The sequence below is a fragment of the Capra hircus genome, chromosome 18 (assembly GCF_001704415.2).
Source record: "Capra hircus breed San Clemente chromosome 18, ASM170441v1, whole genome shotgun sequence".
Taxonomy (NCBI): domain Eukaryota; kingdom Metazoa; phylum Chordata; class Mammalia; order Artiodactyla; family Bovidae; genus Capra; species Capra hircus.
The window spans coordinates 48,341,591-48,351,486 of NC_030825.1; positions in this window are offsets into that span (position 1 = coordinate 48,341,591).

A 9,896-nucleotide genomic window follows, 5' to 3' on the forward strand; every position below is an offset into this window, starting at 1 on the left:
ATATTAAGTAAGAAATTTGCATGCAAAGTACTTCACCTAGTGCATCAAATATAGCAGATCTTCAACTAAATAATAACAGCTAACATGTATTGAGTGCCTACTATGCACCAGGCACTATTCTACATAGTCAACATATATTAACTCATTTAATCCTTACAGCTAAAACAAGATTCCTTAGTAGACAAAGAAGGATGTCCATAGAAAGCAGCAGGTCACAACTGGGACAACCTAAAAACTTTAAAATATATGTAGGAGTGTTTTTACTATAGGCAAGTAATAGAAGTAGAACTATATAACACAGCTGGTTTTAGGAGTTTTCTAGAGAGAAAGAATTAGATAAAGTAATTAAAGAAAATGAAGGTTCACTGAGAAAAATACAGAACTTCTATTTAGATCAAGCACAGAGAGTATTGCAGTTAACTCCAAAACCTCAAGAAATTCATACTGCAGCATAAAACAACATCAGTCCCGAGTAATAGTACGGGTTAATCTAGGTGATTTCATCTAAACTGTTTCATACTACAGAAAAAAATACCAAGTTTATAAATTTTTATCAGGTGATTGTAAAACTGAAATCAAAAGGGGATTGAGAGAAGAAAATTACAAACTACACACACACACATATATATACACATTTTCATTCATTCAGTGAATATTGAGTAGCTGCTGTTTGCCACACCCGATTTAGACATGAGGAGACAACATGTTTGATACAAAGACCAGATCCTCAAGGAGTTAAAACAATAGATTTTCTAGGTCCAGAAAACTGAAGAATAATAAAATAAATCAAAGGGTATTATGTAGCCTAGGCTGAAGAGACTCAAGATAATAAAGTTATCCATTATTTCTGATTAACAAATTCACTGCAATTCCAACAAAATTCCTCAATAGGCCTTTTTGCCCTTTAATTTCACATCAAATCTTAAAACTTAAAATTAATCTATGAAGTGTGAATTCTAAAGAACAGCAATAAAATTGTTGAATCAAATCTATTTGTAGAAAATTTGCATATGATAAAGATGGTTTAAATACCAGTAGAGAAAGAATGGATTTGGGAGTAGTAAAAGAATTGACAATATACATCATGGCAGTGAGGGAAACAAAATCACAATGAACTATTTCAAAAGCATCACAGTACTAATTACTGGAGAGATGTGGAGCAATAGAAATAATCATACAATGCAGTTGAAAATACAGTAAGTCCGCTACATACAAACCTTCAAGTTGCAAGCTTTCAAAGATGTGTATGTGCATTCACGTGTTCAGTCATGTAAGTTAGTTTACATGTCTGGCGTACCTTGTGACATGCTTCCATCCTCTACAAGTAGCTGTGCTTTTGTGTACTTCACAGTACAGAGCACAGTAGTACAGTATCTTAATTTCAAGTCCAGAATGTCCAGAAGCAAGCGTAAAAGCAGGCAGTGATGTAGCTGATATCTTCTATTGCTGACAATCCTTCAGTTCTACCATATCCTACTTCCCTCCTTCAGTCAGTAATTCTTGCCTGTTCCCTTGATGTCAGCCCCTGTATGCCAGCTGTTTTACTGTGCTAGTGTACTTTTCAAGGTACTGTACTATAAGATTGAAAATGTGTTCCTTATTTTTTGCTTTTTATGTATTATTTGTGTGAAAAGTCCACAGAATTCTCGAGGCAAGAATACTGGAGTGGGTTGCCATTCATTCCCTTCTCTGACAGTAGAGTTCTATATAGCCAATTGTGTCACTTGGGTACCCAGGCTAACAGTTGGACATGGAAAAATTGGACTTAAAAACATTCTCTTGGAACAGAACTCATTCCTGTGTAGGGGACTTACTGTAGTTTTTAAAAAAGAATTTGTCAATATCTAGTAAAATTGAAGATATGGATACTCTTTGACCCAGAAATTCAACTTAAACCTCTACAGGGCCTCTCATGTTCAGGGAGATGTACATGAAGACCCATTTCAGTGTTTGTAGAAATGAAAAGATTTAGGCAATCAAAAAAATCATTGGGGTTTAAATGTTAGACTTGAAGTTGAAATGAAGGAACTAGAGATATTTCTATCAACATGGATACATCTGAGAAACAATACTGAAATTTAACTAGGGGGTATTTTGTATGATATGATTCTACTTATTTATATAAAGTTTGAAAACATGCAAATCAAAATTACATATTTTTTCATGGCTGAATACCATATGAAAATAGTGTAATAACATTATGGAAATAATCATCAAATTGTGATGACCTCTGGAGAGGGAGAAAAATGAGAAATCATTTGTTGAAAAAATAAGCAATCATGGCCAATTCTTCTAAAATAATAAAGCTGGTTGTGGGGTTTTATTCTCTGTATCTTTCTGTATATTTAAACTATTTCATAATAAAAAAACATTTAATGTTTGCTTTTGTCAGTTATTTCTTCACTGTACCTCAGATATGCCATATTTACCATTCATTCAACCCATAGTCACCATTTTCTTCAGAAAGAAATTTGTATACAATCGACTTCTAAATGCAATCACTGTTAATCTGGTGACTTTTCCTCTAGGGATCAGTGTTTTGAGCATGACTGTATTTTTATGCTGAGAGTTTTATAGCCTACTTACTACACATTTTTTTCCCCATCATTCTTTTTTCCCCCAGCTTTACTGAGGTATGACTGACAAATTAAAACTATATATATTTAAAATGTACAATGTAATGTTTTGGTATATTTAGAAAGAAAAAGAAAAGAAACAGAAGTTGCTCAGTCATGTCGAATTCTTTGCGACCCCATGGACTGTAGCCTACAAGGCTTCTCCGTCCATGGGATTTTCCAGGCAAGGGTACTGGAGTGGGTTGCTATTTCCTTCTCCAGGGGATCTTCCCGACCCAGGAATCGAACCTGCATCTCCCACATTGCAGGCAGACGCTTTACCCTCTGAGCCACCAGAGAAGCCCACTTGGTATATTTATACACTATGAAATGATTACCTCCCAAAGGCTGCACCTTCCAGTTGTGGGTTGGGATTTCAACATATGCATACTCAGTCCCTAACAATGGGGTTCTTTTTATTGTTGAACTATCAGAGTGTTCCATGTACTCTACATACAAGTTCTGCTATGGTCTGAATGTTTGTGTCCCCCCACCCCCACAAATAAAAATCCACGTGTCAAGCCCTAATGACAAATGTAAAGGTATTTGGAGGCAGGGCATTCAGAGGACAATTATGTCATAAAAGCAGAGCCCTCACAAATGGGAGCAGTGCCCTTATAAAAGAGCCCAAAGAGCTCACTTGCTCCTTCTGCCATGTTAGCACACAGTGAAAAGATATCCAACTATGAAACAGAAAGTAGACCCTCACCAGACATGGAATCTGCCAGCAACTTCATTTTGAACTTTCCAGCCTCAAGAACTGTGACACATTTCTGTTGTGGATAAGCCATTCAGCTATGGTATTCTTTACAGCAAAAGGACTCAGACAAGTCACTTATCAGATATGTTATTTATAAACATTATCCCATTTTTGTAGGTTCTCTCTTTACTTCCTTGGCAGTGCCCTTTGAAGCAAAACAGTTTTTAATTTTGACAAATTCCAATTTGTCTGTTTCTTTCCTTTGGAATCATATCTAAGAAACCATTAATCCAAGGTCACAAAGATTTACACCTACATTTTGTCCTAAGAGTTTTATAGTTTTAATTCAGACTTATTTCTGCATCAGTTGATATTATTATTTAGATTTTTCCTCTTTATAAATGTAGCATATTACATTGGTTTCCTATTTTGAAACACCCTCACAGGACCTGGATAAATTCCACTTGGCCACAATGTTAATCCTTTCAGTAGCTTGCTGAATTCACTAGCATATTATTATTGCCAGTACTGTTTTGAGGATATTTGCATCCTATTCATTAGGGTTACTGGCTTTCAGGTTTTTTTTCCCAGTAGATTTTTTGGGTTTGTTTTTTTGTTGTTTTGTTTTGGCTTTGAAATCAAGGTAATGTTGACCTCTTAGGATGAGTTTGTTAGTTTTCTATTTAATTCAATTTGTGGGAAGAGTTTAAGTATTGATGGTATTCTAAAATTCACCAGTTAAGCCATCTTGTCCTGAGCTTTTCTTTGTTGGGAGGTTTGTGATTACTGATTCAATTGCTTTTTGTTGTTGTTGTTACAGGCCTATTTGTTGTTGTTTTTCAGTTGCTCAGTCATGTCCGACTTTTTGTAACCCTATGGATTGCAGCACACCAGGTTTCCCTGTTCTTCACTATCTCCTGGAGTTCACTCAAACTCATGTCCATTGAGTCAACGATGCCATCCAACCATCTTATCCTTTGAAGGGAGCCCTCAGGAGAAGGGCTCTCTTCTCCTGCCCTCAATCTTTCCCAGCATCAAGATCTATTTCTTCTTGAACTGTTTTTTGTAGTTCATGTGTTTCTAGAAGATTGCCTATTTCATCAAGATTATCAGTATGTTGGTCTACAACTGTTTATAGTTTCCTTTCACTTCTGATTTTAGTGATTTAAGTCTTCTATCTCTGTCTATATGTATAGTCATAGAGAAAGATTTGCCGATTTTGCAGTTATTTTCAAAAAAAAGAGCTTCTGGGTTTATTGATTATTTTTATATAGAATTCTCAGTTTCAGTTCAGTCACTCAGTCATGTCTGACTCTCTGCAACCCCATGGAGTGCAGCACACCAGGCTTCTCTGTCCATCACCGACTTCTGGAGCTTGCTCAAACTCATGTGCATCAAGTCGGTGATGCCATGCAACCACCTTATCCTCTGTCATCCCCTTCTCCTGCCTTCAATCTTTCCCAGCATCAGGGTCTTTTCCAATGAGTCAGTTCTTCACATCAGGTAGCCAAAGTATTGGAGCTTCAGCTTCAGCATCAGTTCTTCCAGTGAATATTCAGAACTGATTTCTTTAGGATTGACTGGTTTGATCTTGCAGTCCAAGGGACTCTCAAGAGTCTTCTCCAACACCACAGTTCAAAAGCATCCATGCTTTGGTCCTCAGCTTTCTTTATGGTCCAACTCTCACACCCATACATGACTACTGGAAAAACCATAGCTTTGATTAGGGGACCTCTGTTGGCAAAGTACTGTCTCTACTTTTTAATATGCTATCTAGGTTGGTCATAACTTTTCTTCCAAGGAGCATGCATCTTTTAATTTCATGGCTGCAGTCACCATCTGCAGTGATTTTGGAGCCCCGCCAAATATAGTCTACCACTGTTTCCCCATCTATTTGCCATGAAGTAATGGGACTGGATGCCATGATCTTAGTTTTCTGAATGTTGAGCTTTAAGCCAGCTTTTTCACTCGTTCACTTTCATCAAGAGGTTCTTTCATTCCTTTTCACTTTATGCCATAAGGGTGGTGTCATCTGCATATCTGAAGTTATGATTATTTCTCCCAGCAATCTTGATTCTACCTCCTGCTTCATCCAGCCAGGCATTTTGCATGATGTACTCTGCATATAAGTTAAATAAGCAAGGTGACAATATACAGCCTTGATGTACTCCTTTCCCAATTTGGAACCAGTCCATTGTTCCATGTCCAGTTCTACACGTGGCTTCTTGACCTGCATACAGATTTCTCAAGAGGCAGGTCAGGTGGTGTGATCCACACAGTCAAAGGCTGTGGCATAGTCAATAAAGCAGATGTTTTTTTCTGGAACTCTCTTGCTTTTTCTGTGATCCAACAGATGTTGGCAATTTGACCTCTGGTTCCTCTGCCTTTTCTAAATCCAGCTTGAACATCTGGAAGTTCATGGTTCACATACTGTTGAAGCCTGGCTGGAAGAATTTTGAGCATTACTTTGCTAGCATGTGAAATGAATCCAATTGTGTGGTAGTTTGAACATTCTTTGGCATTGCCTTTCTTTGGGATTGGAATGAAAACTGACCTTTTCCAGTCCTGTGGCCACTGCTCAGTTTTCCAAATTTGCTAGCATATGGAGTGAGCACTTTAAAAGCATGATCTTTTAGGATTTCAAATAGCTCAGCTGGAATTCCATCACCTCCACTAGCTTTGTTCATAATAATGCTTCCTAAGGTGGCTGGATGGCATCACTGACTTGATGTACGTGAGTCTGAGTGAACTCCGGGAGTTGGTGATGGACAGGGAGGCCTGGCGTGCTGCGATTTATGAGGTCGAAGAGTCAGACACGACTGAGCGACTGAACTGAACTGAAGGCCCACTTGACTTCACACTCCAGGATGTCTAGCTCTAGGTGAGTCACCACACCATCGTGGTTATCTGGGTCATTAAGACCTTTTTGTTATAAACAGTTGTTCTATGTATTCTTACCACCTCTTCTTAATATCTTCTGCTTCTGTTAGGTCCATACCATTTCTGTCCTTTATTGTGCTCATCTTTGCATGAAATGTTCCCTTGGTTATCTCTAATTTTCTTGAAGAGATCTCTAGCCTTTCCCATTCTATTGTTTTTCTCTATTTCTCTGCATTGATCACTTAAGAAGGCTTTCTTATCTCTTCTTGCTAATCTTTGGAACTCTGCATTCAGATGGGTATCTTTCCTTTTCTCCTTTGCCTGTAGCTTCTCTTCTTTTCTCAGCTATTTGTAAGGCCTCATCAGACAACCATTTTGCCTTTTTGCATTTCTTTTTCTTGGGACTGGTCTTGATCACTGCCTCCTGTACAATGTCACGAACCTCTGTCCATAGTTCTTCAGGCATTCTGTCTTATCAAATCTAATCCCATGAATCTATTTGTTGGTTTATATCTGCTCTAATCTTTACTATTTCTATTCTTCTGATAGCTTTGGGTTTAGCTTATTCTTTTTTTAGTTCCACATGTTGTAAAGTTAGGTTATTGGTTTGAACTTTTTTTAATGTAAATGTTATAGCTATAAATTCCCCTCTGATTTGGATGCATCCCATAAGTCTTTGTGTCTTGTGTTTTTATTTCCATTTGTCTCAAAATATTTTCTAATTTCCCTTGTGATTTCTTATCTGATATATTGGTTAAGAGTATGTTCAATTTCCACATTTTTTGTGGATTTCCCTCTTTCCTACTGCTATTGTTATTTCTAATAGTTTCATTCCATTGTGATTGGCAACTCTACAGCCCAACCAAAGCCAACAAACTTCCTTCCTGATGTACATAATGTGAACTGTAGTCCTTGGGCTACAGCAGCTTTAGGTGCCCACAGATGAGATGTCAGTCACTTATGCCCTGGCAATTTCCCATGTCCCTTTCAATGCAGACAGTTTTCTAAACCGTGTACCTGCACCTCAACTCTACCAGCTGCAATTCAGTTGTGTCCCAAAGGTTTGTCTCCTGCTTGCTCAATGACTATAGATCAGCTCTGGCCCTGGAAACCCACCAAAATTCTCCACCATCCAGTGGGGCTGAAACCACACCTTCTGTGAAATTTGAACTGAACCCCAGAGTTAAAAGATGGGACTTGCCTTCAAAATTTATCTTTCCTTTGATATTCTCCCTCGGCCTCTAGGTATTCTTCAGAGTTCTTTTGGGCTTCCCTTGGCTCAGTGGTAAAGTATCTGCCTGGTAATACAAGAGATGCTAGAGACATGGGTTCAATTCCTGGGTCAGGAAGATACCCTGGAGAAGGAAATGACATTCTAGTATTCTTGCCTGGGAAATCTCATGGACAGAGAAGCCTGGTGGGCTACAGTCCATGGGGTTGCAAAAGAGTTGGACACAACTTAGCAACTAAAACAACCGAGTGTTTTTATATCTTATAGTTACTTTTCTACCATAGTTTAACAATTCTTTATACTCCATCTTGGTCCAGAACCAGAAGTAAAATGTATCCTTTAATAGCCACATTAAATATTTATCTTAACTGGAATTAATGATGCATTCAGATTTATTTCTATATTCATGGAAATTACTCTGAGCAAATGAGAGGGTAACTGTGTATCACTTCTGATGACATTTCACTTAGTCACAGGACCATAACTGGTAGGGGAGAATGGGAAATTTGGTACAGGGCTTGGTAGCCAGGTTCCCAGGAAGAAAATGAGAATTTTGGAATTCTGCCAAAGTGCATCAACAAAATAATAATATACAGCTATAATAATAATATACCACCATAAACACAAAGAAACTCTTCATAACTGAGAGAATCTCCTGGACAAAATATATTTTCCAAGAATGCTACTAAAATATATCCCATCTTATATGCTTTCTTAAAACATGACACCATCCCATTAAGACGTATCTGCCTGGTACAATCTCTGACACTGTTCTTAGCAATACTTTTTCTGATCTGTCTCCACATGCAAGGGAAACAAAGGGCAAAATAAAAGATGCTACTACATTCAACTCAAAAGCTTTTGGACAGTGAAAGTAAAAACTATCAACAAAACAAAAAGGCAGACTACTGATGTAAGAAAATATTTGCAAATGATATCTCCAATAAGGGGTAAAAATCCAAAATATACAGGGAACCCATACAACTCAACATCAAAAAAAAAAAAATCAACCTAATTAAAAAATGGACAGAGGACCCAAAGAGACATTCTTCCAAAGAAGACATACAGATGGCCAACAGACATATGAAAAGATGCTCAACATCACTAATCAGGGAAATGCAAATTAATACTGCAATGAGATATCACCTCACACCTGTCAGAATAGCTGTCATCAAAAAGATAAAAAATGGCAAGTTTTAGCAAAAATGTGGAGAAAAGGGGACACTTGCACATTGTTGAGGGGATTGTAAATTGATGCAGCTACTATGGAAAATATTATGGAAGGTCCTCCAAACTTAAAAATAGAACTGCCATATGACCCAGAAATTTTACTTCTAGGTATTTACCCAAAGAAAAAACCAATAATTCAAAAAGATATATGCTCCCCAGTGTTCACTGCAGCATTATTTACAAGCCAAGATGTGGAAGCAACCTAAGTGTCTAGTAATAGATGAATGGATAAAGAATATGTGGTATATATATTTATATATATATATTCAACTCAGTATATATATACTCAATGGAATTACTCATTTCATAAAAATGAAATCTTGCCATTTTAATAATGTATGCATCTAGAGGGTATTATGCTAAGTAAAATAAAGACAAATACCATATGATTTCACTTATATGTAGAGTCTAAAAAACAAACAAAATGAAAACACTCACAGAGAACAAATTGGTGGCTGCCAAAGGGAAGAATGGGTATTTGGGGCAGGGGATAGGTGAAGGGGATAAAGAGATACACATCTCCAGTTATAAAATAAATAAGCCATGGGAATATAATACACATCATAAGGAATACTGTCAATAATACTGTAATAACATTGTATGGGGACAGATGTTACTAGATTTATCATGGTGATCATTTGCTGCTGCTGCTGCTGCTAAGTCACTTCAGTCGTGTCTGACTCTGTGTGACCCCAGAGATGGCAGCCCACCAGGCTCCCCCATCCCTGGGATTCTCCAGGCAAGAACACTGGAGTGGGTTGTTTAGCAAATACAAAATCATTATGTAATATACCTGAAACTTAATAAGAGTATATCAATTATATTTCAATAATAAAAAATGAGTGCTTTAGAAATTTTTTTGAGGGACTTCCCTTGGTGGTTCATTGGGTAAGATTCCAAGCTCCCAATGCAGGGGGCCTGGGTTTGATCCCCGGTCAGGGAACTAGATCCCACATACCGCAACTAAAGATCTCATGTGCCACAACTAAGACCTGGTGCAGCCAATTTTTTTTAAGAAATTAAAAAAAAAAAAAGATGCAACTGCTTAAAGCAATGGAGAATGGTAGAAGTGAGATTATGTGACTTCCAAAGTTACGTTTGGAAGCATCTTTGCGGCATATTGTATTTTCCAAATATAGCACAATATATCTTATCCTACAAGCTCTTTTTACTTTATGATACTTCATTGAGTTAAAACTGCCTCAACCAAAGGAATATGATACAATGATGTTATGTGATT